At 49.2% G+C, this 27,479-nt stretch overlaps 1 protein-coding gene across 4 annotated transcripts in view; it reads right to left on the bottom strand.

Moving 5' to 3' along the window:
* The window catches only part of LOC118372902 (netrin-G1-like), an 808,457-nt gene that overhangs the window by 176,445 nt on the left and 604,533 nt on the right, over nucleotides 1-27,479 (bottom strand). The gene's annotated exons all lie outside the window — the stretch shown is intronic.

Genomic DNA, 27,479 nt, shown 5'->3' with positions numbered 1-27,479 from the left:
AACATACCACTTCAGAGATGTCTACCTCTGATTTACACCCTATCTCTTCAGAGAAGTCGACCTCTGACTTACAACATACCACTTCAGAGATGTCTACCTCTGATTTACACCCTATCTCTTCAGAGAAGTCCACCTCTGACTTACACCCTATCTCTTCAGAGAAGTCCACCTCTGATTTACACCCTATCTCTTCAGAGAAGTCGACCTCTGACTTACAACATACCACTTCAGAGAAGTCGACCTCTGACTTACAACATACCACTTCAGAGATGTCTACCTCTGATTTACACCCTATCTCTTCAGAGAAGTCGACCTCTGACTTACAACATACCACTTCAGAGATGTCTACCTCTGATTTACACCCTATCTCTTCAGAGAAGTCGACCTCTGACTTACAACATACCACTTCAGAGATGTCTACCTCTGATTTACACCCTATCTCTTCAGAGAAGTCCACCTCTGATTTACACCCTATCTCTTCAGAGAAGTCCACCTCTGACTTACAACATACCACTTCAGAGATGTCTACCTCTGATTTACACCCTATCTCTTCAGAGAAGTCGACCTCTGACTTACACCCTATCTCTTCAGAGAAGTCCACCTCTGATTTACACCCTATCTCTTCAGAGAAGTCCACCTCTGATTTACACCCTATCTCTTCAGAGAAGTCGACCTCTGACTTACACCCTATCTCTTCAGAGAAGTCCACCTCTGATTTACACCCTATCTCTTCAGAGAAGTCGACCTCTGACTTACAACATACCACTTCAGAGAAGTCCCCCTCCACCTACGACTTACGTCTTCTCATAGCCACACTGCAAGAACCAACGTCAGACAGGGTCTAGAATTTGTATCTTATATCATATTCACTTGTATCGTTTATTAAATACTTATCTCTAGATCTTTGCTCTATTGCTCACGCCATTATAAACAGCAGTAAAGTCCTGAGGGGTGGATAGAGAATAGTCAGGAATACCTTGTGCCTAATGTGCTCGTTTAGTAGCAAGTATAAAGTGAAGTTCAGTCTAACAAGGGGAGAATAAACAAATATCTTTCCACAGTCATGTTTTTGCACAAAGGGAAAGGGGGATACCTAGTCAGTTGTTCAACTGAAATGTGCCTTCTGCATTTAACCCCATCCCCCTGAACCAGAGAGTTGCGGGTGGCTGCCAAAATCAAAATCCACATCTTCGGCACCTGAGGAACAGTGGTTAACTGCCTTGCTCAGGGGGAGAATGGCAGATTTGTACCCAGCAATAGCTATAGCAGTAGACTCAGCAGTAGTCCCAGCAGTAGCTATAGCAGTAGTAGCAGCAGTAGCTATAGCAGTAGTAGCAGCAGTAGCTATAGCAGTAGTAGTAGCAGTAGCAGCAGTAGTAGCAGCAGTAGCTACAGCAGTAGTAGCAGCAGTAGCTATAGCAGTAGTAGCAGCAGTAGCTATAGCAGTAGTAGCAGCAGTAGCTACGGCAGTAGTAGCAGCAGTAGCTACAGCAGTAGTTGCAGCAGTAGCTACAGCAGTAGCTATAGCAGTAGTCCCAGCAGTAGCTATAGCAGTAGTAGCAGCAGTAGCTATAGCAGTAGTCCCAGCAGTAGCTATAGCAGTAGTAGCAGTAGTAGCAGCAGTAGATATAGCAGTAGTAGCAGCAGTAGTAGCAGCAGTAGCTATAGCAGTAGTCCCAGCAGTAGCAGCAGTAGTAGCAGCAGTAGCTATAGCAGTAGTAGCAGCAGTAGCTACACCAGTAGTAGCAGCAGTAGCTACAGCAGTAGTAGCAGCAGTTATAGCAGCAGTAGCAGCAGTAGATATAGCAGTAGTAGCAGCAGTAGCAAGAGCAGTAGTAGCAGTAGTAGCTATAGCAGTAGTAGCAGCAGTAGCTATAGCAGTAGTAGCAGCAGTAGCTATAGCAGTAGTAGCAGCAGTAGCTACAGCAGTAGTAGCAGCAGTAGTAGTAGCAGCAGTAGTAGCAGCAGTAGATATATCAGTAGTAGCAGCTGTAGTTACAGCAGTAGTAGCAGCAGTAGCTATAGCAGTAGTCCCAGCAGTAGCTATAGCAGTAGTCCCAGCAGTAGCAGCAGTAGTAGCAGCAGTAGCTATAGCAGTAGTAGTAGCAGTAGCAGCAGTAGTAGCAGCAGTAGCTACAGCAGTAGTAGCAGCAGTAGCTATAGCAGTAGTAGCAGCAGTAGCTATAGCAGTAGTAGCAGCAGTAGTAGCAGCAGTAAATATATCAGTAGTAGCAGCTGTAGCTACAGCAGTAGTAGCAGCAGTAGCTACAGCAGTAGTAGCAGCAGTAGCTACAGCAGTAGTTGCAGCAGTAGCTACAGCAGTAGCTATAGCAGTAGTCCCAACAGTAGCTATAGCAGTAGTAGCAGCAGTAGCTATAGCAGTAGTCCCAGCAGTAGCTATAGCAGTAGTAGCAGTAGTAGCATCATTAGATATAGCAGTAGTAGCAGCTGTAGCTTCAGCAGTAGTAGCAGCAGTAGCTATAGCAGTAGTCCCAGCAGTAGCAGCAGTAGTAGCAGCAGTAGCTATAGCAGTAGTAGCAGCAGTAGCTACACCAGTAGTAGCAGCAGTAGCTACAGCAGTAGTAGCAGCAGTTATAGCAGCAGTAGCAGCAGTAGATATAGCAGTAGTAGCAGCAGTAGCAAGAGCAGTAGTAGCAGTAGTAGCTATAGCAGTAGTAGCAGCAGTAGCTATAGCAGTAGTAGCAGCAGTAGCTATAGCAGTAGTAGCAGCAGTAGCTACAGCAGTAGTAGCAGCAGTAGCTATAGCAGTAGTAGCAGCAGTAGCTATAGCAGTAGTAGCAGCAGTAGTAGCAGCAGTAGATATATCAGTAGTAGTAGCTGTAGCTACAGCAGCAGTAGCTATAGCAGTAGTCCCAGCAGTAGCTATAGCAGTAGTCCCAGCAGTAGCTACAGCAGTAGTAGTAGCAGTAGCAGCAGTAGTAGTAGCAGCAGTAGTAGTAGCAGCTGTAGCTACAGCAGTAGTAGCAGCAGTAGCTATAGCAGTAGTAGTATCAGTAGCAGTAGTAGTAGGAGCAGTAGCTACAGCAGTAGTCCCAGCAGTAGCTATAGCAGTAGTCCCAGCAGTAGCTATAGCAGTAGTAGCAGCAGTAGCTACAGCAGTAGTAGTAGCAGCTGTAGCTACAGCAGTAGTAGTAGCAGCTGTAGCTACAACAGTAGTAGCAGCAGGAGATATAGCAGTAGTAGCAGCAGTAGCTACAGCAGTAGTAGCAGCAGTAGCTACAGCAGTAGTTGCAGCAGTAGCTACAGCAGTAGCTATAGCAGTAGTCCCAGCAGTAGCTACACCAGTAGTAGCAGCAGTAGCTACAGCAGTAGTCCCAGCAGTAGCTATAGCAGTAGTCCCAGCAGTAGCCACAGCAGTAGTAGCAGCAGTAGCTACAGCAGTAGTAGCAGCAGTAGCAGCAGTAGTAGTAGCAGCAGTAGTAGCAGCAGTAGATATATCAGTAGTAGCAGCTGTAGTTACAGCAGTAGTAGCAGCAGTAGCTATAGCAGTAGTCCCAGCAGTAGCTATAGCAGTAGTCCCAGCAGTAGCAGCAGTAGTAGCAGCAGTAGCTATAGCAGTAGTAGCAGCAGTAGTAGCAGCAGTAGCAGCAGTAGATATAGCAGTTGTAGCAGCAGTAGCAACAGCAGTAGTAGCAGCAGTAGCTATAGCAGTAGTAGCAGCAGTAGCTATAGCAGTAGTAGCAGCAGTAGCTATAGCAGTAGTAGCAGCAGTAGCTATAGCAGTAGTAGCAGCAGTAGCTACAGCAGTAGTAGCAGCTGTAGCTATAGCAGTAGTAGCAGCTGTAGCTATAGCAGTAGCTACAGCAGTAGTAGCAGCAGTAGCTATAGCAGTAGTAGAAGCAGTAGCTACAGCAGTAGTAGCAGCAGTAGCCGTAGCTGTCACTCACACACGCTCTCACACTCTCTCACACTCACACAGAGGCAGGTGAGCAGGCAGCTGCTGTGAAGGTTTCAGACCTATGTACCGCCTCGGATTCATCAACATGAAACCATCCGCCTCAAAACATTTGAAAGGTTTACCACAAGTCATTACACCACAATGTTCCCCATCCCTGGGGCTGTGGTACTTCAGAAAGGACCTTTCAACAGAGACGCTCCTACAATCTATGAGGACAAGATAATCCGCCACATGATTAGGTAGGATATGTCAGTGTCTGTGGTTTTGTGGCTAGGGCGACAGGAATACAAAGGAGCACTCTCTCTGTGTGATGTAGGACAGAAAAATAAAGCAGAAGGCCAGAGGTAAAGAAAGAGAGGGGCCAAGAGAAAGGGAGAGAGAGGAAAAGAAAGGAAGAGAGGGAGGGAGAGAGAGATAGAGAGAGAGAGAGAGAGAGAGAGAGAGAGAGAGAGAGAGTGAGTGTGATACAGAGAGAGAGAGAGAGAGAGAGAGAGAGAAAGAGAGTGTGAGTGAGACAGAGAGCGAGAGAAAGAGAGTGTCTATGAGACAGAGAAAGAGAGAGAGAGAGAGAGGGAGAGAAAGGAAGTGAGAGAGAGAGGAAGAGAAATTAAGTGAGGGAGAGAGAGAGAGAGAGAGAGAGAGAGAGAGATAATGAAAAAGGAGAGGGAGAGAGAGGAAAAGAAAGGAAGAGAGGGAGAGAGAGAGAGAGAGAGACAGAGAGAGAGAGTGAAAGAGAGTGAAAGAGAGAGAAAGAGAGACAGAGAGAGAGAGAGAGAGAGAGAGAGAGAGAGAGAGAGAGAGAGAGAGAGAGAGAGAGAGAGAGAAAGGAAGAAAGAGATAATTCAAAAGGAGAGAGAGAGAGAGAGAGAGAGAGAGAGAGAGAGAGAGAGAGAGAGAGAGAGAGAGAGAAAGAAAGAAAGAGATAATTCAAAAGGAGAGGGAGAGAAAGAGTGTTCCTGTTTATAAGCCATTTTTTCTTGTCCTTCAAGGCGATGATGAAACGGGCATTTAGCCTTTTAACTGGCCCAGAGTCACATTAACATCCTGTCAAGGCAATCCCTGAGCGCTGGGAAATGGGAACCTGGGGGGTGAGCAGTGAGCAGTGAGCAGTGAGCAGTGAGCAGTGAGCAGTGAGAGAAAAGGCTGGCAGAGGATATGTTTAACTTGGAGTTTCGATGGGTTACACAGTAAGGAGGTTTAGGGGTGTCATCACCTGCCATATGCTGTGCTGTGTCCACAGACAGGAATGGAGGTTACACAGACATTATCTGGAGGTTACAAGGGGCTTTGGGGATTACAGAAGGAATGTAAAGGAATCATACCATTCCCTGGATGCCCCCGGGGCAGAATGGACTGGGTAATTTGAAAAAAGTGGTTCCACTCAGGTTTCGTCGGTTGAGGTGAATTCAAGAGTGCCGTTAATTAATTAACTACTCAATCAATAAATCAAATTGTATTTGTTGCATGTTTAGCAAACAACAGGTGTAGACTTAGAGTGAAATGCTTACTGAAGGGCCCTTCCTAACAATGCAGGGAGAAAGAAAATAATGGAAAAGTAGTAAGATAAGGAATGAATCCAAAATGAGTAACGATAACCTGGCTATAGACACATGGCACCAGTACTGAGTTTATGTGCTCAGTTTGGCACTAATAACTTGGCTATATACACAGGTTACCAGTACCAAGTCGATGTGCAGGGTTACATGGTAATAACTTGGCTATATACACAATATCCCACAATGACAAAGTGACAACAGGTTTTTGAAATGTTTGCCAAATTGTTAAAAATAAAAACAGAAATACCTTATTCACATAGGTATTCAGACCCTCTCCTATGAGACACGAAATTGAGCTCAGGTGCATCTTGTTTCCATTCATTCCTTGAGATGTTTGTACAACTCGGAGTCCACCTGTGGTAAATTCAATTGATTGGACATGATTTAGAAAGAAACACACCTGTCTGTACAAGGTCCCACAATTGCATTTCAGAGCAAAAAAAAACAAGCCATGAGGTCAAAGGAATTGTCCATAGAGCTCCGAGACAGGATTGTGTCGAGGCACAGATCTGGTGAAGGGTATCAATACAATTTCTGCAGCATTGAAGGTCCCCAAGAACACAGTGTTCTCTATCATTCTTATATGGAAGAAGTTTGGAACCACCAAGACTCTTCCTAGAGCTGGCCGCCTGCCAAACTGAGAAATCTGGTGTGAGAAGGGCCTTGGTCAGGGAGGTGACCAAGAACCCGATGGTCACTCTGACAGAGCTCTAGAGTTCCTCTGTTGAGATGGGAGAACCTTCCAGAAGTAACACAATCTCAGCAGCACTCCACCAATCAGGCCTTTATGGTAGAGTGGCCAGACGGAAGACTCTCAGACCATGAGAAACAAGATTCTGTCGTTTGATGAAACCAAGTTTGAACTCTTTGGCCTGAATGCCAAGCATCAAGTCTGGAGGAAACCTGGCACCATCCCCACGGTGAAGCATGGTGGTGGCAGCATCATGCTGTGTGATTTTTTTGCCGGCAGGGACTGGGAGACTAGTCAGGATCGAGGAAAAGATGAATGAAGCAATGTACAGACATATCCTTGATGAAAACCTGCTCCAGAGCGCTTAGGACCTCAGACTGGGATGAAGGTTCACCTTCCAACAGGACAATGACGCTATGCAGACAGCCAAGACAACGCAGGAGTGGCTTCGAAAAAGCCAGAACCCAGACCTGATGGAACATCTCTAGAGAGACCTAATAGCTGTGCAGCGACGCTCCCCATCCAACCTGACAGAGCTTGAGAGGATCTGCAGAGAAGAATGGAAGAAACTCCCAAATACAGGTGTGCCAATGCTGTAGCATCACACCAAAGAAGACTTGAGGCTGTAATCGCTGCCAAAGGTGCTTCAACAAAGTACTGAGTAAAGGGTCAGAATACTGATGTAAATGTCATATTTCAGTTGTTTATTTTGTATAAATTTTCAAATATTTCTAAAAATCTTTCCGAAGTCACTGTTTATCTACACTCGTTGCTCGTCCTAATATTTATATATTTCTTAATTTGGGGCGGCAGGTAGCCTAGTGGTTAGAGCAATGGACTAGCAACCGAAAGGACTTGCAACCAAAAGAACTAGCAACCGAAAGGTTGCAAGATCAAATCCCCGAACTGACAAGGTAAAAAAACTGTTGTTCTGCCCCTGAACAAGGCAGTTAACCCACCATTCCTCTGATGTCATTGAAAATAAGAATTTGTTCTTGCCTAGTTAAATAAAACGTTAAAAATTCCATTCGTTAATTTTTTAGATTTGTGTTTATTGCTGTGTATTGTTAGAAACACAATCATTCGCGACACCCGCAATAACATCTTCTAAATACTGTATATGTATAAGACCAATACATTTGGATTTGATTTGATTAATACCCTTATGGATTCTCTATCACTAGGAGCTGGAAATCTGCTGCATAGCACATGGCAATCGTGGATAGTTGTGGAGATCTCTGAACACACAGGTTAAAACCTTTCATTACGGTCTCCTCCATACTCACGTAACAAGAACATACTGCCTCATGAAGATCAATAATACCCTCTCTCTCCAGTCACTCTGTACAGGAGCACTCCTTCTCTTCAGAGAGTAGATAAAGAGCTGAGCACTGCAGCCCAATGGAAATCAATGGGGAAACTTATTTTTTATTTTATGGCACTGAGAGCTCCATTAGCCAATGAGGTTTGGAGAAACATTCAAATAATTGACATTGTAGCCAGCTAGCAAATTTCGCTGCTACAGAGCTCCACCCGATCCAGTCAAAATTTCAGAAGATGTAGCTATTAATCCAATCTGATCAGCTAGCATTAGCTGACGAGGGATGGAACAGCAGCCATAGATTACAATGATGAATGGAGCAGCTATCTGCTGGATGGAGGTAGCGGAGCAGAGAGGTCCCGCTAAATTGGTGCTAATGGTATCAGCGAACCTCCCCGAAACACACTGGGTTAATCTGTAAGTGTTTGTGTGTGTGTGTGTGTGTAGGTGTGTGTACATTCTCTTCACAGGGCAGCTCTAATTGTTTCTGTGTCCACAACGTTCTGCCTTAATGTCCAGATGGAGACAAACAAACACACCCGGGTAACAAATCAAAGTCATTCCAGCCTTTCTTTTCATTCATTCTCCTTCGTTCCAATCCAGACTAATGTTTGGTTGGGTCGTCGTCAGGAAGTGGTTTTGGTTTGGTCGTCGTCAAGAAGTGGTTTTGGTTGGGTCGTCGTCAGGAAGTGGTTTTGGTTGGGTCGTCGTCAGGAAGTGGTTTTGGTTGGGTCGTCGTCAGGAAGTGGTTTTGGTTGGGTCGTCGTCAGGAAGTGGTTTTGGTTGGGTCGTCGTCAGGAAGTGGTCGTCTCATGGTTGGTCAACCAAGTCTTCCCTGGAGACGCATAACAGACAAGAAATGTGCCTAACACACACTGGGGAGAGGTGGAAGAGGACATTTTTACTGTTTGAAACACTTTATTTGTGTTGTCCCGTAACAAATCAGGTTAAAACTGTTTGTGTCTACTGAAACTAGCAACTCAAGTATTCATTTCTGTATTTTTTTTTATTGAACCTTTAGTTAACTAGGCAAGTAGGTTACGAATTCATATTTATAATGATGGCCTACCCCGCCCAAACCCTAACATATTTATAATGATGGCCTACCCCGCCCAAACCCTAACAATGCTGGGTAAATTGTGCTCTGCCCTATGGGACTTCCAATCATTGCCAGTACAGCCTGGACTTGAACCAGGGTCTGTAGTGACACCTCTAGCATTGAGATGCAGTAACTTAGTCTACTGCGCCACTCGGGAGCCCACTCCTTTGACAAATAAACTCATGCTATTGTTTGAAACCCAACCATTATTGTTCCACAAACATCACAGCAAAATACCCTTCTCTGCATCTGCTCATAAACATAAATAACTGTCATATCAAATTATTTAAAAAAAAATATATATATATATAAAAATCCAAAAGACTAATAGTATAATGATGACAAGAATATAGTATATGATTAGTATGAGCGAGACAACACTCTCTGAGCATCCCAACCCCATGCTGTTGCCAGGGGTTCCCAACTACATGCTGTTGCCAGGGGTTGCCAACCCCATGCTGTTGCCAGGGGTTCCCAACTACATGCTGTTGCCAGGGGTTCCCAACCCCATGCTGTTGCCAGGGGTTCCCAACTACATGCTGTTGCCAGGGGTTGCCAACCCCATTCTGTTGCCAGGGGTTCCCAACTTCATGTAGCTACGGGCCAATTGTTTCTTGAGTGGATGGTCGAGCCCCGGGACATAATTATAAATAATTTGTACACTGCAAACTGACTATAAGAAGGCCAAACAGATATAGTATTTGGCAAAAACATAATAATTTCAAAACTCGACTACATTGGGATACTTCTCTCTATTTATGTGTGGGAATATTTAGAAGCAGATTTCTTAAATTAAAATATTTTGTAGCTAATTTACTAAATTTAAATCAATTGGAGCTGATTTCCTAAAGAAAAATACATATAAACATTAAATAAATTAAGAATATATCAATAAATACAATAAAATTACCCTTGGGTCGACCACCTGCACTAGGCCATGTTGTATGGAGGGAGGGAGACAGGCAGGGAGGGTATTGTTACAGTGAATACCATGCTGTATGGAGGGAGGGGGAGGGAGGGAGGGAGGGAGGGAGGGAGGGAGGGAGGGAGGGAGGGAGGGAGGGAGGGAGGGAGGGAGGGAGGGAGGGAGGGAGGGAGGGAGGGAGGGAGGGAGGGAGGGAGGGAGGGTATTGTTACAGTGAATACCATGCTGTATGGAGGGAGGGAGGGTATTGTTACAGTGAATACCATGCTGTATGGAGGGAGGGAGGGAGGGAGGGAGGGTATTGTTACAGTGAATACCATGCTGTATGGAGGGAGGGAGACAGGCAGGCAGGGAGGGAGGGAGAGAGGGAGGGTATTGTTACAGTGAATACCATGCTGTATGGAGGGAGGGAGGGAGGGAGGGAGGGAGGGAGGGAGGGAGGGAGGGAGGGAGGGAGGGAGGGAGGGAGGGAGGGAGGGAGGGAGGGAGGGAGGGAGGGAGGGAGGGGGTATTGTTAAAGTGAATACCATGCTGTATGGAGGGAGGGAGGGAGGGAGGGAGGGAGGGAGGGAGGGAGGGAGGGAGGGAGGGAGGGAGGGAGGGAGGGAGGGAGGGAGGGAGGGAGGGAGGGAGGGAGGGAGGGAGGTATTGTTACAGTGAATACCATGCTCTATGGAGGGAGGGAGGGAGGGAGGGAGGGAGGGAGGGAGGGAGGGAGGGAGGGAGGGAGGGAGGGAGGGAGGGAGGGAGGGAGGGAGGGAGGGAGGGAGGGAGGGTATTGTTAAAGTGAATACCATGCTGTATGGAGGGAGGGAGGGAGGGAGGGAGGGGGTATTGTTACAGTGAATACCATGCTCTATGGAGAGAGGGAGGGAGGGAGGGAGGGAGGGAGGGGAGGGAGGGAGGGAGGGAGGGAGGGAGGGAGGGAGGGAGGGAGGGAGGGGGAGGGAGGGAGGGAGGGAGGTATTGTTACAGTGAATACCATGCTCTATGGAGGGAGGGAGGGAGGGAGGGAGGGAGGGAGGGGGAGGGAGGGAGGGAGGGAGGGAGGAGGGAGGGAGGGAGGGAGGGAGGGAGGGAGGGAGGGAGGGTATTGTTAAAGTGAATACCATGCTGTATTGAGGGAGGGAGGGAGGGAGGGAGGGAGGGAGGGAGGGAGGGAGGGAGGGAGGGAGGGAGGGAGGGAGGGAGGGAGGGAGGGAGGGAGGGAGGGAGGGAGGGAGGGAGGGAGGGAGGGAGGGAGGGAGGGAGGGAGGGGGTATTGTTACAGTGAATACCATGCTCTATGGAGGGAGGGAGGGTATTGTTAAAGTGAATACCATGCTGTATTGAGGAGGGAGGGAGGGAGGGAGGGAGGGGAGGGAGGGAGGAGGGAGGGAGGGAGGGAGGGAGGGAGGGAGGGAGGGAGGGAGGGAGGGAGGGAGGGAGGGAGGGAGGGAGGGAGGGAGGGAGGGAGGGAGGGAGGGTATTGTTACAGTGAATACCATCTGTATGGAGGGAGGGAGGGAGGGTATTGTTACAGTGAATACCATGCTCTATGGAGGGAGGGAGGGAGGAGGGAGGTATTGTTACAGTGAATACCATGCTCTATGGAGGGAGGGAGGGAGGGAGGGAGGGAGGGAGGGAGGGAGGGAGGGAGGGAGGAGGGAGGGAGGGAGGGAGGGAGGGAGGGAGGGTATTGTTAAAGTGAATACCATGCTGTATGGAGGGAGGGAGGGAGGGAGGGAGGGAGGGGGTATTGTTACAGTGAATACCATGCTCTATGGAGGGAGGGAGGGAGGGAGGGAGGGAGGGAGGGAGGGAGGGAGGGAGGGAGGGAGGGAGGGAGGGAGGGAGGGAGGGAGGGAGGGAGGGAGGGAGGGTATTGTTAAAGTGAATACCATGCTGTATTGAGGGAGGGAGGGAGGGAGGGAGGGAGGGAGGGAGGGAGGGAGGGAGGGAGGGAGGGAGGGAGGGAGGGGAGGGAGGGAGGGAGGGGAGGGTATTGTTAAAGTGAATACCATGCTGTATTGAGGGAGGGAGGGAGGGAGGGAGGGTATTGTTACAGTGAATACCATGCTCTATGGAGGGAGGGAGGAGGGAGGGTATTGTTACAGTGAATACCATGCTCTATGGAGGGAGGGAGGGAGGGAGGTATTGTTACAGTGAATACCATGCTCTATGGAGGGAGGGAGGGAGGGAGGGGGAGGGAGGGAGGGAGGGAGGGAGGGAGGGAGGGAGGGAGGGAGGGTATTGTTAAAGTGAATACCATGCTGTATGGAGGGAGGGAGGGAGGGAGGGAGGAGGGAGGGAGGGAGGGAGGGAGGGAGGGGGTATTGTTACAGTGAATACCATGCTCTATGGAGGGAGGGAGGGAGGGAGGGAGGGAGGGAGGGAGGGGAGGGAGGGAGGGTGGGAGGGAGGGAGGGAGGGAGGGAGGGAGGGAGGGGGTATTGTTACAGTGAATACCATGCTCTATGGAGGGAGGGAGGGAGGGAGGGAGGGAGGGAGGGAGGGAGGGAGGGAGGGAGGGAGGGAGGGAGGGAGGGAGGGAGGGAGGGAGGGGAGGGAGGGAGGGAGGGAGGGTATTGTTAAAGTGAATACCATGCTGTATTGAGGGAGGGAGGGAGGGAGGGAGGGAGGGAGGGAGGAGGGAGGGAGGGAGGGAGGGAGGGAGGGAGGGAGGGAGGGAGGGAGGAGGTATTGTTACAGTGAATACCATGCTCTATGGAGGGAGGGAGGGTATTGTTAAAGTGAATACCATGCTGTATTGAGGGAGGGAGGGAGGGAGGGAGGGAGGGAGGGAGGGAGGGAGGGGAGGGAGGGAGGGAGGGAGGGGAGGGAGGGAGGGAGGGAGGGAGGGAGGGAGGGAGGGAGGGAGGAGGGAGGGAGGGGAGGGAGGAGGGATGGAGGGAGGGAGGGAGGGTATTGTTACAGTGAATACCATGCTGTATGGAGGGAGGGAGGGTATTGTTACAGTGAATACCATGCTGTATGGAGGGAGGGAGGGTATTGTTACAGTGAATACCATGCTGTATGGAGGGAGGGAGGGAGGGTATTGTTACAGTGAATACCATGCTGTATGGAGGGAGGGGAGGGAGGGAGGGAGGGAGGGAGGGAGGGAGGGAGGGAGGGAGGGAGGGAGGGAGGGAGGGAGGGAGGGAGGGAGGGAGGGAGGGAGGGGGTATTGTTACAGTGAATACCATGCTCTATGGAGAGAGGGAGGGAGTGAGGGAGGGAGGGAGGGAGGGAGGGAGGGAGGGAGGGAGGGAGGGAGGGAGGGAGGGAGGGAGGGAGGGAGGGAGGGGAGGGAGGGAGGGAGGTATTGTTACAGTGAATACCATGCTCTATGGAGGGAGGGAGGGAGGGAGGGAGGGAGGGAGGGAGGGAGGGAGGGAGGGAGGGAGGGAGGGAGGGAGGGAGGGAGGGAGGGAGGGAGGGGTATTGTTAAAGTGAATACCATGCTGTATTGAGGGAGGGAGGGAGGGAGGGAGGGAGGGAGGGAGGGAGGGAGGGAGGGAGGGAGGGGAGGGAGGGAGGGAGGGAGGGAGGGAGGGAGGGAGGGAGGGAGGGAGGGAGGGAGGGAGGGAGGGAGGGGGTATTGTTACAGTGAATACCATGCTCTATGGAGGGAGGGAGGGTATTGTTAAAGTGAATACCATGCTGTATTGAGGGAGGGGAGGGAGGGAGGGAGGGAGGGAGGGAGGGAGGGAGGGAGGGAGGGAGGGGAGTGAGGGAGGGAGGGAGGGAGGGAGGGAGGGAGGGAGGGAGGGAGGGAGGGAGGGAGGGAGGGAGGGAGGGAGGGAGGGTATTGTTACAGTGAATACCATGCTGTATGGAGGGAGGGAGGGAGGGTATTGTTACAGTGAATACCATGCTCTATGGAGGGAGGGAGGGAGGGAGGTATTGTTACAGTGAATACCATACTCTATGGAAGGAGGGAGGGAGGGAGGGAGGGTATTGTTACAGTGAATACCATGCTCTATGGAGGGAGGGAGGGAGGGAGGGAGGGGGGTATTGTTACAGTGAATACCATGCTCTATGGAGGGAGGGAGGGTATTGTTAAAGTGAATACCATGCTGTATTGAGGGAGGGAGGGAGGGAGGGAGTGAGGGAGGGAGGGAGGGAGGGAGGGAGGGAGGGAGGGAGGGAGGGAGGGAGGGAGGGAGGGAGGGAGGGAGGGAGGGAGGGAGGGAGGGTATTGTTACAGTGAATACCATGCTGTATGGAGGGAGGGAGGGAGGGTATTGTTACAGTGAATACCATGCTCTATGGAGGGAGGGAGGGAGGAGGTATTGTTACAGTGAATACCATGCTCTATGGAGGGAGGGAGGGAGGGAGGGAGGGAGGGAGGGAGGGTATTGTTACAGTGAATACCATGCTCTATGGAGGGAGGGAGGGAGGGAGGGAGGTATTGTTACAGTGAATACCATGCTCTATGGAGGGAGGGAGGGAGGGAGGGAGGGAGGGAGGGAGGGAGGGAGGGAGGGAGGGGGGGAGGGAGGGAGGGAGGGAGGAGGGAGGGAGGGAGGGGGTATTGTTAAAGTGAATACCATGCTGTATGGAGGGAGGGAGGGAGGGAGGGAGGGGGGTATTGTTACAGTGAATACCATGCTCTATGGAGGGAGGGAGGGAGGGTATTGTTACAGTGAATACCATGCTGTATGGAGGGAGGGAGGGAGGGTATTGTTACAGTGAATACCATGCTGTATGGAGGAGGGAGGGAGGGAGGGAGGGAGGGAGGGGGTATTGTTACAGTGAATACCATGCTCTATGGAGAGAGGGAGGGAGGGAGGGAGGGAGGGAGGGAGGGAGGGAGGGAGGGAGGGAGGGAGGGAGGGAGGGAGGGAGGTATTGTTACAGTGAATACCATGCTCTATGGAGGGAGGGAGGGAGGGAGGGAGGGAGGGAGGGAGGGAGGGAGGGAGGGTATTGTTAAAGTGAATACCATGCTGTATTGAGGGAGGGAGGGAGGGAGGGAGGGAGGGAGGGAGGGAGGGAGGGAGGGAGGGAGGGAGGGAGGGAGGGAGGGAGGGAGGGAGGGAGGGGAGGGAGGGGGTATTGTTACAGTGAATACCATGCTCTATGGAGGGAGGGAGGGTATTGTTAAAGTGAATACCATGCTGTATTGAGGGAGGGAGGGAGGGAGGGAGGGAGGGAGTGAGGGAGGGAGGGAGGGAGGGAGGGAGGGAGGGAGGGAGGGAGGGAGGGAGGGAGGGAGGGAGGGAGGGAGGGAGGGAGGGAGGGTATTGTTACAGTGAATACCATGCTGTATGGAGGGAGGGAGGGAGGGTATTGTTACAGTGAATACCATGCTCTATGGAGGGAGGGAGGGAGGGAGGGAGGGAGGTATTGTTACAGTGAATACCATGCTCTATGGAAGGAGGGAGGGAGGGAGGGAGGGTATTGTTACAGTGAATACCATGCTCTATGGAGGGAGGGAGGGAGGGAGGGAGGGAGGGGGTATTGTTACAGTGAATACCATGCTCTATGGAGGGAGGGAGGGTATTGTTAAAGTGAATACCATGCTGTATTGAGGGAGGGAGGGAGGGAGGGAGGGAGGGAGGGAGGGAGGGTATTGTTACAGTGAATACCATGCTGTATGGAGGGAGGGAGGGAGGGTATTGTTACAGTGAATACCATGCTCTATGGAGGGAGGGAGGGAGGGAGGGAGGGAGGTATTGTTACAGTGAATACCATGCTCTATGGAGGGAGGGAGGGAGGGAGGGAGGGTATTGTTACAGTGAATACCATGCTCTATGGAGGGAGGGAGGGAGGGAGGGAGGTATTGTTACAGTGAATACCATGCTCTATGGAGGGAGGGAGGGAGGGAGGGAGGGAGGGAGGGAGGGAGGGAGGGAGGGAGGGAGGGAGGGAGGGAGGGAGGGAGGGAGGGAGGGAGGGAGGGAGGGTATTGTTAAAGTGAATACCATGCTGTATGGAGGGAGGGAGGGAGGGAGGGAGGGAGGGAGGGAGGGGGTATTGTTACAGTGAATACCATGCTCTATGGAGGGAGGGAGGGAGGGAGGGAGGGAGGGAGGGAGGGAGGGAGGGAGGGAGGGAGGGAGGGAGGGAGGGAGGGAGGGAGGGAGGTATTGTTACAGTGAATACCATGCTCTATGGAGGGAGGGGAGGGAGGGAGGGAGGGAGGGAGGGAGGGAGGGAGGGAGGGAGGGAGGGGGGAGGGAGGGAGGGAGGGAGGGAGGGAGGGGGAGGGAGGGTATTGTTAAAGTGAATACCATGCTGTATTGAGGGAGGGAGGGAGGGAGGGAGGGAGGGAGGGAGGGAGGGAGGGAGGGAGGGAGGGAGGTATTGTTACAGTGAATACCATGCTCTATGGAGGGAGGGAGGGTATTGTTAAAGTGAATACCATGCTGTATTGAGGGAGGGAGGGAGGGAGGGAGGGAGGGAGGGAGGGAGGGAGGGAGGGAGGGTATTGTTACAGTGAATACCATGCTGTATGGAGGGAGGGAGGGTATTGTTACAGTGAATACCATGCTGTATGGAGGGAGGGAGGGAGGGAGGGAGGTATTGTTACAGTGAATACCATGCTGTATGGAGGGAGGGAGGAGGGTATTGTTACAGTGAATACCATGCTGTATGGAGGGAGGGAGGGAGGGAGGGAGGGGGAGGGAGGGAGGGGGGGTATTTTTACAGTGAATACCATGCTGTATGGAGGAGGGAGGGAGGGTATTGTTAAAGTGAATACCATGCTGTATGGAGGGAGGGAGGGAGGGGAGGGAGGGAGGGAGGGAGGGAGGGAGGGAGGGGAGGGAGGGAGGGAGGGAGGGAGGGAGGGAGGGAGGGAGGGAGGGAGGGAGGGAGGGTATTGTTAAAGTGAATACCATGCTGTATGGAGGGAGGGAGGGAGGGTATTGTTAAAGTGAATACCATGCTGTATTGAGGGGAGGGAGGGAGGGAGGGAGGGAGGGAGGGAGGGAGGGAGGGAGGAGGGAGGGAGGGAGGGGAGGGAGGGAGGGAGGGAGGGAGGGAGGGAGGGAGGGAGGGTATTGTTACAGTGAATACCATGCTGTATGGAGGGAGGAAGGGTATTGTTACAGTGAATACCATGCTGTATGGAGGGAGGGAGGGTATTGTTATAGTGAATACCATGCTGTATGGAGGGAGGGAGGGTATTGTTACAGTGAATACCATGCTGTATGGAGGGAGGGAGGGTATTGTTACAGTGAATACCATGCTGGAGGGAGGGGGGAGGGAGGGAGGGAGGGAGGGAGGGAGGGAGGGAGGGAGGGGAGGGAGGGAGGGAGGGAGGGAGGGAGGGAGGGAGGGAGGGAGGGAGGGAGGGAGGGAGGGAGGGAGGGAGAGAGGGTATTGTTACAGTGAATACCATGCTGTATAGTATTGCTTTAGACCAGTGATGGGCAAGTGGAGGTCCGCATGTAGGTTGACCCCTGGATAAATCCCAAGGTGCAATTTCAAAATTTGTTTGAACATCAGCAGTTTTTCTCATGTTACATCAGTCACTGACAGTCACTCAATTAGCCCATGTCAGCTAACATGTTTCACATTGGTACGTTAGTGCAGCCAGTTATCTAAACGTGTAGTCATCACGGTCACATTACTGACCAGTGGACGGCCATTGATTTTGTTACCCACTCTCAGATCAAATCAAATCAAATGTATTTATAAAGCCCTTCGTACATCAGCTGATATCTCAAAGTGCTGTACAGAAACCCAGCCTAAAACCCCAAACAGCAAGCAATGCAGGTGTAGAAGCACATCTCAGGTGTCATATAAAAAACCTGCAAGTATTGTATTTCTCTACACTTCGTGGGACAATGAGTAGAATTTCAGGAAATTAAATGTAAAACAAAAAAAACAAAAAAAAGTATCTCCGCTGTCAAATAGTTTTGCTCGTAAAGGTTGGTGAGCCCCCACAACGGAATTTCACTTAGGGCCCCTTAAATGGAGGGATGGATGCAGGCTAGCGTTCAGGTGAATAAGATACAGCTGTGCAGCCCCGTTTATCACATGATGCCTGACAGAGGATGTGACTTGGTGAATATAAATATAGTTGCCACTGACAGGCAGGTCTGACGTATAGGCCCAAACAATCAAACAAATCCTTTTGTGTGACAGAGGTTTTAGAGTTGTAACCCAGATCACAGATTGCTCCCACCCTCTATCCTTCCTGCTGCTGCTTTCTCTACCCCCTCTCTCTCTCCCTCCTTCCCTCTCTCTCTCCCCCCTTCTCTCTCCCACACCTCTCCCTCCCTCCCATTCTCTCTCCCCATCTCTTTCTCCCCTCTCTCCCCCCTTCTCTCTCCCTCCCACTCTCTCTCCCCATCTCTTTCTCCCACACCTATCCCTCCTGCTCTCTCCCTCCCTCTCTCCCCCTCTCTCCCCCTCTCTCCCCCTCTGCCTCCTCCCCTCTCTCTCCCTCCCTCTCTCTCTCCCCCTCCCTACCCCTCCCTCCCTCCCTCTACCCACCTCTCTCTTTTCTCTCTCTCTCCCCGCTCTCCCTCCCTCTACCCACCTCTCTCTCATCCCTCTCCAACCTCCCTCTCCCTCCCTCCCTCTCCAACCTCCCTCTCTCTCGCTCCCTCTCCAACCTCCCTCTCCAACGTCCCTCTCCCTCCCTCCCTCCCTCCCTCTCCAACCTCCCTCCTTCTCCAACCTCTCTCTCCCTCCCTCCCTCTCCAACGTCCCTCTCCCTCCCTCCCTCCCTCCCTCCCTCCCTCTCCAACCTCCCTCCTTCTCCAACCTCCCTCCCTCCCTCCCTCCCTCTCCCCTCCCCCCGCCCCCTCCCTCCCTCCTTCTCCAACCTCCCTCTCCCTCCCTCCCTCCCTCCCTCCCTCCCTCTCCAACCTCCCTCCTTCTCCAACCTCCCCTCCCTCCCTCCCTCCCTCCCTCCTTCCCTCCCTCTCCAACCTCCAACCTCCCTCCTTCTCCAACCTCCCCTCCCTCCCTCCCCCCCTCCCCCTCCCCCTCCCTCCCTCCCTCCCTCCCTCCCACTCTCTCTCCCCATCTCTTTCTCCCCTCTCTCCCCCTTCTCTCTCCATCCCACTCTCTCTCCCCATCTCTTTCTCCCACCCCTCTCCCTCCTGCTCCCTCCCTCCCTCCCTCCCTCCCTCCCTCCCTCCCTCCTTCCCTCCCTCTCCAACCTCCCTCCTTCTCCAACCTCCCTCTCCCTCCCTCCCCTCTCCCTCTACTCACCTCTCCCTCTCCCCCTCCCTCCCTCCCTCCCTCTCCCTCCCTCTCCAACCTCCCTCTCTCTCCCTCCCTCTCCCTCACTCCCTCTCCCCCTCTCCCTCTACCCACCTCCCCCTCTCCCCCTCTCCCTCCCTCTCCCTCCCTCTCCAACCTCCCTCTCTCTCCCTCCCTCTCCCCTTCCTCCTTCTCCAACCTCCCCTCCCTCCCTCCCTCCCTCCCTCCCTCCCTCCCCCTCCCTCCCTCCCTCCCTCCCCTCCCTCCCTCCCTCCCTCCCTCCCTCTACCCACCTCTCCCACTCCCCCTCTCCCTCCCTCCCTCCCTCTCTCTCCCTACCCTCCCTCACTCCCTCTCCCCCTCTCCCCTCTCCCTCCCTCCCTCTCCAACCTCCCAATCACTAAACACTGATGTCACTGCTAACATGCAGTTAAAAACACATAATTTGTAATTACATTTTTACGTGGCATATAGTTGCTATCTAATGTGTCTAATTATAGACACAATGTCTTCAATTCAATAATCCTGTTGTTCTTAAAGGCCTCTGATCTTTGGTGCCCATTTTGTACACACACACACACACACTCACACACACACACACACACACACACACACACACACACACACACACACACACACACACACACACACACACACACACACTCACACACTCTCACACACACACACACACACACGGACCGATTAGAGTGTATGCTAGAGTTTATCAGTAAATATATCCAGATGCCACAGACAAGGAAATATTAATGAGAAAAATACATCCCTCGTCACCACATGGCACAATGGGGGTTTCAGGTGATGGAAAACAGCCCTTCTGGATGTCAGTTAGTACAAATCTGTCCAAGGTCCCTCTCTTGGAATAAGGAAAACAAATATACACAGCCTTTACTGTCTTTTCTTTCATTTCCCTTCCTCCCCCTGTCTTTCTCACCCCCTTCATCTTATTTGTGGTCTCTCCATCCCGCTGTAGCCAGGTCAGGGTTAAACCTATCCCTTCTGCATTAATGACACCTTGTGTGTGAGGATAGACTTTTACACTGGCCCAGGGGCTTGATTGAAGCAGTGCTTGCTCTCTCTCTCTCTCTCTCTCTCACACACTCCTTGCCCCTCTCCCTCCTCCCCCCTCCCCCCTCTATCTCCTTCCCTCCTGGACATACTAACACCTTATGTGAAGCCTCTCTCTTGGTTCTTGGCGCTGGGTGACACAGACACTTGGGTTTAAGCTCAACACTGTGTGAATATCGCACAGATTGCAGTGAGGTGATGGTCACCCCGGCTAAATCCTATCAACAGCTCAGGGTCAGGCTGGGGTCTACACGGATAGATGGTGGCCAATAAGAAAGAGGGAGAGAGAGGGAGAGAGTGAGGGAGAGAGAGAGGGAGGGAGAGGGGGAGAGAGAGAGAGAGAGAGAGAGAGAGAGAGAGAGAGAGAGAGAGAGACTAAATATAACCTATTTATTTACATGTATTTTCCCTTGTGTACTGTAACTATTTGCACATTGTTGCAACACTGTATATAAAATAAACATAATGTACCATTTGAAATGTCTTTATCCTTTTGGAGGGTAGTGTTTACCATTACTTTTTATATTTTACTTTTGAATATTATCTATTTCACTTGCTTTGGCAACGTAAACAAGCATTTCGCTACACCTGCAATAACATCTGCTAAATATATGTATCTGACCAATAACATTTGATTTGAATTTGTTTTTAAATGTTTTCCATGTCGATTAAAGCCTCTTTCAATTTGAGAGCGAGAGAGAGAGAGAGAGAGAGAGAGAGAGAGAGAGAGAGAGAGAGAGAGAATATTCAGCATCTACCCAATCAAACCAAGATGCATTATCCATGTAACATATCTAGGAATGATGCCTGCTGCCAACAATATCTACCCATACCTAGAACTGGCCAAATAAAGAGCCAAAGAGGAGGAAAGTGAGAGAAAGTGGGTGATGAAATAGTGTGTTTGTTGCTAGCAGTGGAGGGGGAAATGTAGTGTGTTTGTTGCTAGCAGTGGAGGGGGAAATGTAGTGTGTTTGTTGCTAGCAGTGGAGGGGGAAATGTAGTGTGTTTGTTGCTAGCAGTGGAGGGGGAAATGTAGTGTGTTTGTTGCTAGCAGTGGAGGGGGAATTATAGTGTGTTTGTTGCTAGCAGTGGAGGGGGAATTATAGTGTGTTTGTTGCTAGCAGTGGAGGGGGAAATGTAGTGTGTTTGTTGCTAGCAGTGGAGGGGGAAATGTAGTGTGTTTGTTGCTAGCAGTGGAGGGGGAATTATAGTGTGTTTGTTGCTAGCAGTGGAGGGAAAATTATAGTGCGTTTGTTGCTAGCAGTGGAGGGAAAATTATAGTGCTGCATGTCTTGTAGTTTAGCACTGAGCCTTGCTGCAGTGTGTGTGTGTGTGCGTGTGTGTGTGTGTTGTGTATCCTCACTGTATTGCAGGTGATCCCTCCCATAGAGCAGCTTATGAGGCGAGACCATCTGTAAATGTCCATGGTTCCGCCCATCACACTCCACAGTGGACCGTTTAGCAGATTCACGAGCCTTGAAATAATGTAGGGAAGTGCTGGCAACCTCCCTCATCACGTTCACTGGATACAGTTTTTAGATATATATTATATATTATATTATATTATATATATATTCTTTTTTTATATGCAGCCGAGTATTCTACAAGGTCCACTTGTGATATGGATGGGAGATATCACAGCAGAACTAGCTATTAAAAGGCCTGCAGTCAAAACAATTCTTTCTTATGTTTTAGTTAAGATATTACACCCAAGATGCCCGGTGTTTGGAGGATATATTGGCCCAGAGACGAAGACCAATATATCCTCCAAAACACCGGCTTTGAGGGCATTATCACTTTTATACAACGAGTTACCAACATATTCAAATAATGATTGACTTATTTTCATTAAAAAACGTTATTTTGATTAATGTATTTATACTATTTCATCCTTCGACAAGAGATAGACCCAAAAACAAATCTAGGGTTGCTACCCAAGCCAGCTGGTTGTTCGTTCTATTGGTTCGGTTACCAGAGACCCGATCCAGTCTTTCAGTCTTTTGGTTCTGTATCTATGGACGCGACCCAGTCGTTCAGTCTTTTGGTTCTGTATCTATGGACACGACCCAGTCGTTCATTGTAAATGTTCCATTGCCATACTGGCTGTCAATGTTCTTCTCCCTTGCTAGCTAGCTAACCAACGATGGCTAACTTACAGTCACGTCAAACAGCGCAGCCAGAATAACAACAGTAGCTGCATTTCTTTAAGCTGTTTTCTAGTGACATTTATTTGGATAAATCCATAACAATGAGCTAATGAGGCGTGATTTCACCTGGTATAGAACATGTGCTTTATCATTATGACACTGTTGTTCAGAGGAGCAAGCTAACAACACAGCTAAACACAATAACCTCAATGTAAAACTGGAAAGACTGCAAACTAGCTGTACTTTGTTTCGTTTGACATGTGTTCAACTGACATTTCTTTGTATGTATCAATAAAAATGACATTTCTTTGTATGTATCCATAAAAATGACGCCACCTGATTCATGATTTCGACTGGCTGAGAAACGCTGCCTGACTCCCGATCACGTTCATTACTATGGGACAGTTGGGACAGTTTTAGAATGGGTTTCCGTACAGCACTTTGTGACATCAGCTGATGGAGAGACAGACAGCAAGGTTTATATAAATCTCAGAGAGACAGACAGCAAGGTTTATATAAATCTCAGAGAGACAGACAGCAAGGTTTATATAAATCTCAGAGAGACAGACAGCAAGGTTTATATAAATCTCAGAGAGACAGACAGCAAGGTTTATATAAATCTCAGAGAGACAGACAGCAAGGTTTATATAAATCTCAGAGAGACAGACAGCAAGGTTTATATAAATCTCAGAGAAACAGACAGCAAGGTTTATATAAATCTCAGAGAGACAGACAGCAAGGTTTATATAGATCTCAGAGAGACAGACAGCAAGGTTTATATAAATCTCAGAGAGACAGACAGCAAGGTTTATATAAATCTCAGAGAGACAGACAGCAAGGTTTATATAGATCTCAGAGAGACAGACAGCAAGGTTTATATAAATCTCAGAGAGACAGACAGCAAGGTTTATATAAATCTCAGAGAGACAGACAGCAAGGTTTATATAGATCTCAGAGAGACAGACAGCAAGGTTTATATAAATCTCAGAGAGACAGACAGCAAGGTTTATATAGATCTCAGAGAGACAGACAGCAAGGTTTATATAAATCTCAGAGAGACAGACAGCAAGGTTTATATAGATCTCAGAGAGACAGACAGCAAGGTTTATATAAATCTCAGAGAAACAGACAGCAAGGTTTATATAAATCTCAGAGAGACAGACAGCAAGGTTTATATAGATCTCAGAGAGACAGACAGCAAGGTTTATATAGATCCCAGAGAGACAGACAGCAAGGTTTATATAAATCTCAGAGAGACAGACAGCAAGGTTTATATAAATCTCAGAGAGACAGACAGCAAGGTTTATATAAATCTCAGAGAGACAGACAGCAAGGTTTATATAGATCTCAGAGAAACAGACAGCAAGGTTTATATAAATCTCAGAGAGACAGACAGCAAGGTTTATATAGATCTCAGAGAGACAGACAGCAAGGTTTATATAGATCCCAGAGAGACAGACAGCAAGGTTTATATAGATCCCAGAGAGACAGACAGCAAGGTTTATATAAATCTCAGAGAGACAGACAGCAATGTTTATATAAATCTCAGAGAGACAGACAGCAAGGTTTATATAAATCTCAGAGAGACAGACAGCAAGGTTTATATAGATCTCAGAGAGACAGACAGCAAGGTTTATATAAATCTCAGAGAGACAGACAGACAGCAAGGTTTATATAGATCCCAGAGAGACAGACAGCAAGGTTTATATAGATCTCAGAGAGACAGACAGCAAGGTTTATATAAATCTCAGAGAGACAGACAGACAGCAAGGTTTATATAGATCCCAGAGAGACAGACAGCAAGGTTTATATAGATCTCAGTTGTTGAAAACTAAACCTTAGTCTAAAAGAGATGTGAGATAATGTCTAGATGTTTTATATACAGTTGAAGTCTGAAGTTTACATACACTTAGGTTGGTGTCATTAAAACTTGTTTTTCAACCACTCCACAAAGGTCTTGTTAACAAACTATAGTTTTGTAAACAATACTTTGTGCATGAAACAAGTCATTTTTCCAACAATTGTTTACAGACAGATTATTTAACTTATTATTCACTGTATCACAATTCCAGTGGGACAGATGTTGACATACACTAAGTTGATTGTGCCTTTAAACAGCTTGGAAAATTCCATAAAATGATGTAATGGCTTTAAAAGCTTCTGATAGGCTAATTGACATAATTTGAGTCAATTGGAGGTGTACTGTGGATGTATTTCAAGGCCTACCTTCAAACTCAGTGCCTCTTTGCTTGACATCATGGGAAAATCAAAAGAAATCAGCCAAGACCTCAGAAAAAGAATTGTAGACCTCCACAAGTCTGGTTCATCCTTGGGAGTAATTTACAAACGGCTGAAGGTACCACGTTCATCTGTACAACAATAGTACGCAAGTATAAACACCATGGGACCACGGAGCTGTCATACCGCTAAGGAAGGAGACGCGTTCTGTGTTCTAGAGATTAACGTATTTTGTGAGAAAGGTGCAAATCAATCCTAGAACAACAGCTGTGAAGATGCTGAACGAAACAGGTACAAAAGTATCTATATCCACAGTTAAATGAGTCCTATATCGACATAACCTGAAAGGCCGCTCAGCAACGAAGGAACCACTGCTCCAAAACCGCCATAAAAAAGCCAGACTACGGTGTGCAACTGCACATGGGGACAAAGATCATACTTTTTGGAGAAATGTCCTCTGGTCTGATGAAACAAAAATAGAACTGTTTGGCCATAATGACCATCGCTATGTTTGGAAAAAGGGGGATGCTTGCAAGCCGAAGAACACCATCCCAACCGTGAAGCATGGGGGTGGCAGCATCATGTTGTTGGGGTGCTTTGCTGCAGGAGGGACTGGTGCACTTCACAAAATAGATGGCTTCATGAGGAAAGAAAATTATGTGGATATATTGAAGCAACATCTCAAGACATCAGGAAGTTAAAGCTTGGTCGCAATTGGGTCTTCCAAATGAACAATGACCCCAAGCATACTTCCAAAGTTGTGGAAAAATGGCTTACGGACAACAAAGTCAAGGTATTGGACACAAAGCCCTGACCTCAATCCTATAGAAAATTTGTGGGCAGAACTGAAAAAGTGTGTGCGTGCAAAGAGGCCTTACCAACCTGACTCAATTACACCAGCTCTGTCAGGAGGAATGGGCCAAAAGTCACCCAACTTATTATGGGAAGCTTGTGGAAGGCTTACCGAAACATTTGACCCAAGTTCAAAGGCAATGTTACCAAATACTAATTGTGTGTATGTAAACTTCTGACCCATTGGGAATTTGATGAAATAAATAAAAGCTGAAACAAATCATTCTCTCAACTATTATTCTGACATTTCACATTCTTAAAATAAAGTAGTGATCCTAACTGACCTAAAACAGATAATTTTTACGAGGATTAAATGTCAGGAATTGTGAAACCTGAGTTTAAATGTATTTGGCTAAGCTGTATGTAAACTTCCAACTTCAACTGTAGTGGAGATCAAGTTTTTAACTGATGCAACAGCGGATTGCTCAGTCAGATGGAACAGAGTAAATAGGCATTTTAACGTCATAGATTTAGCTGGTGGTAACTTGTGGAAGAGACACCGGTTGAAATGCACTTTTAACCAATCAGCATTCAGGATTAAACCCACCCGATTTATAAATGATATTGTACAACAGCTGATGAAACACTGGAAATAGCGTAAAAGTGTCATTTCCTGATAGTTGCTGATTAAAAACACAATCTTACACAGCACCTTCTAATCGGACGGTTTGCATGGGCGGGAGTTTTGGCTTTCCATGGTGACATCACCATATGGTAAATTGGTTACCAATAACAAAGAGAGGTCCAAACCTTTTCTGCCCCTTTTCAGTTTTGCCCACCCTACTCCCAGACGGTCCTGGCAAAATTATTGCTGGAGAAATAGTCTGTCTGTCTGTCCGTCTGTCCGTCCGTCCGCCCGCCCGTCCATCCATCCATCCATCCATCCATCCATCCATCCATCCATCCATCACTTACTCAGGAAGGGATCTTCTTATTGTGGCAAATCTTAAAAATAACGTTTTCTGGATCTATATTGATATGGTGGTAAGTAGAAATTATCAAGTGAATTCCTCAGACAGTTAAAGTAAATCTCGTCACGCCATCCCAGCTGTTTCCTGTGATTGTCCGTACCAGGCAGTGCTGATCAGTCCCAGGCAGTGCTGAGCAGTCCCAGGCAGTGCTGAGCAGTCCCAGGCAGTGCTGAGCAGTCCCAGGCAGTGCTGAGCAGTCCCAGGCAGTGCCGAGCAGTCCCAGGCAGTGCCGAGCAGTCCCAGGCAGTGCCGAGCAGTCCCAGGCAGTGCTGAGCAGTCCCAGGCAGTGCCGAGCAGTCCCAGGCAGTGCCGAGCAGTCCCAGGCAGTGCCGAGCAGTCCCAGGCAGTGCCGAGCAGTCCCAGGCAGTGCCGAGCAGTCCCAGGCAGTGCCGTGCAGTCCCAGGCAGTGCTGAGCAGTCCCAGGAAGTGCCGAGCAGTACGTGATAGAAGTAGTCTTAAGTCTGATCTGATCTGATCTGGAGCTCAGCAGTTCCTAGAGAGCCATAGACTGAGCCTTCCAGTTCAGCAGAGAAGTTGAAGTCACGCTAAGCCACGCTTGGTTAGCAATAACAGGGTTGCTTCAATCCCCAGTCTTCCTGCTCGAAGTACTTTAATACCCCCCAGAGTTCTTGTTGTCTGGGGAGGAGGACACTTTTAGACATTACTGCAATATGTTAATATTAAAAACCTCAATATCAAGATGTTTAGATTTGACAGAAACAATCAGGTGTACTGTATTATTTTACAGTACATTAACACAGGTGGGTTTTATATCATCCAGACAACATTTTGGACACAACGCTGGACCACAATGAGTGAACCAACAACAAACTCCACCGCTTTACTACAGTCAATGATCTGTTATGGAGCTGAATTTCACACAGCTTTTCTAATAACTAGAGTAGCGGGAATCAATCTGTGGGCAAACAGCCTAATGAGTGTCTCAATAGCCCTTCAGCCGCTGTATGGAAGACTACGTTTATTGTGCGATACAGTCTGCTATGAGCCGGTTTCTGCAGCAAAGCAGAGACAGTACAGCAAGGTCTAGTTCCCAGGCTCTCCTCTCTGATACATTTGACACTGACTGAGAGAGACTACACTTATAGGTTTTCTCCTTCGCTCTCTATCTCTCTCCTCTCTTTCTCTCTCCTCTCTTTCTTTCTCCACCACCCCCCCCACCCCCACCCCCCTTCCTTAGTGATGTGGACACCGATGAACTTGAAGCTCTTAACATGCTGAGGTGGGTTTTTACCCCTGAGGGGACCCCGTTTTGAGGATCAGCGTGGCAAATGTGTTGCTGCCTACCCTTTACCACCTGGGGGCGGCCCGTCAGGAAGTCCAGGATCCAGTTGCAGAGGCAGGTGTTCATTCCCAGGGTCCTTAGCTTAGTGATGAGCTTGGAGGGAACAATGTTTTTTGAACACTGAGATGTAGTCAATGAACAGCATTCTCACATAGGTGTACCTCTTGTCCAGGTGGGAAAGGGCAGTGTGGAGCGCAATAAAGATTGCATCGTCTGTGGATCTATCT

This window comes from Oncorhynchus keta, chromosome 4 (genome assembly GCF_023373465.1).
Source record: "Oncorhynchus keta strain PuntledgeMale-10-30-2019 chromosome 4, Oket_V2, whole genome shotgun sequence".
Lineage (NCBI taxonomy): Eukaryota > Metazoa > Chordata > Actinopteri > Salmoniformes > Salmonidae > Oncorhynchus > Oncorhynchus keta.
This window is presented reverse-complemented; position numbering and strand designations above follow the sequence as displayed.